This window comes from Fragaria vesca, linkage group LG1, assembly GCF_000184155.1.
Source record: "Fragaria vesca subsp. vesca linkage group LG1, FraVesHawaii_1.0, whole genome shotgun sequence".
Lineage (NCBI taxonomy): Eukaryota > Viridiplantae > Streptophyta > Magnoliopsida > Rosales > Rosaceae > Fragaria > Fragaria vesca.
The window spans coordinates 4,439,004-4,440,633 of record NC_020491.1 but is presented as its reverse complement, the minus strand read 5'-3'; the positions used below and the strand labels follow the sequence as shown (position 1 = coordinate 4,440,633).

Below are 1,630 nucleotides of genomic sequence, written 5' to 3'. Positions count from 1 at the left end.
TAGCCGACGAATTAAAGCGTATTTCGTCGGCTAAAACTTATTTAAAAAAAAACTTTAAGCCGACGAATTAAGGCGTTTTTCGTAAAAAAAAATAAACCCCAAAATTTCTGAATTACCATTCCAAGCAAGCTGCAAAATACACCAAAACAATTCCATATAACCAACAACAAGCACATAAAACTATATAATTCATCAACTACACAAAATCTAAATCGTTTAAATTAATATCCGCTTCTGGGGGCTGCTGCGGAGGTTGCGGCGGCTGGGGTAGCGGTATAGCCGTAGGCATGGGCGGAGCCGGAAGTCTCTGAAGCTGGGCAGCTGTAAAGTCCTGCATATACTGGAACATCTGCTGCTGCTGGGCCTGCTGGATGGCATGTATCTCGGCAACATAAGCTGCCTGCGCGGCATTATAGGCTGCCTGCGAGGCATTATAGGCAGCCTGAGCAGCTTGCTGTTCTCGTAGTCTCTGAACTTCCGACTCTAGCTGAGTCGTCCTGGTGGTCATGGACGTGGTCCTGCTGCTGGTCGAGGCTGCCTTTCGTTGAAATCCTAGAGTGGTCTTGAGGACCCCCTTGCCTTTCTTTCCTAGACCCCGGCAGTAGAAGTTGTTTGCTCTCGGTGGGAAGGCTGTGCCCATGATCCTCGCCCCAATCGTCGGATCCGAAATGTCGATCCGGGACATGGCTTCGGACATCTCTTCCTCCTGCGTGTCCGGCTATGTCTCCCTCACTATAGCACTCATCACCTCGTCACTAGCCTCCCTCAGCTTCGCCTATATGGATAGGAAAAAAATTATTAATTAACATTTTGACATATATATAAGTAAATTTAAAAATTTAAAAACGTAAGATGACTTACAATATCCTCTTGGGAGTCAGGATATGCCTTCTCATACGTATAGACGTACCGGTTGACTTCTGGATGTTCCCTGGCCGCCTCGTCCATGAAGACAGCGAACGATCTAGAACCGCCATGATGGTTCATTCTGTTGCGTTGCCGGTTCTGAGAGTTCGCTCGGGAAACGGCCTTCAAAGAAAAAAATAAATTATTAGTAAAATATTTAAAAACGGACGTACTTAATAACAAATTAACTAATTAATTTTTTTAAATACCTGTTTACGAGGGTTGTTGAATTCTGATGTCAGAAACCAACGCCACTCGTACTCCCTATACTGGAACTCAGCAGGGGTACCAGAACGTGCGTTCCCGTGCGTAGTCCAGTGGGTCCGCAACTCATTCTTCCACTCCTTGTACCTACGAATACAACAAAAATATTAGAAATATTATTAATATCACATACAATTTTGTTTTTCATTAACTTCCCAACGTACCTTCCCCCATGCACAACGTCGGCCCAGCTGTCCTTCAGGTGCTCGGGAACCTCAAACCACACCTGCATTTAACAGTTTATTGGTTTAGTTTTTCGAGAAATCAACAATGTAATACATAATATTATTTTGTAAACTCACCGACATCGCGTTGTGGACCATGTCCTTAACCTCCTACGGGACCTCGCCCCAGTCTGACCACAACATAGGGACTCTATCCCTAATGAGCGCTCCCACGCGGCCGGAGTACGTCCTCGACTTCCCGCCCGATACTATGTGGCCATCCCCATCAGTATTGA

At 45.5% G+C, this 1,630-nt stretch overlaps 1 protein-coding gene across 1 annotated transcript in view; it reads right to left on the bottom strand.

Annotated features, from left to right (window-relative positions):
* The window catches only part of LOC101296614, a 10,568-nt gene that overhangs the window by 383 nt on the left and 8,555 nt on the right, over positions 1–1,630 (bottom strand). The window lies entirely within an intron of this gene.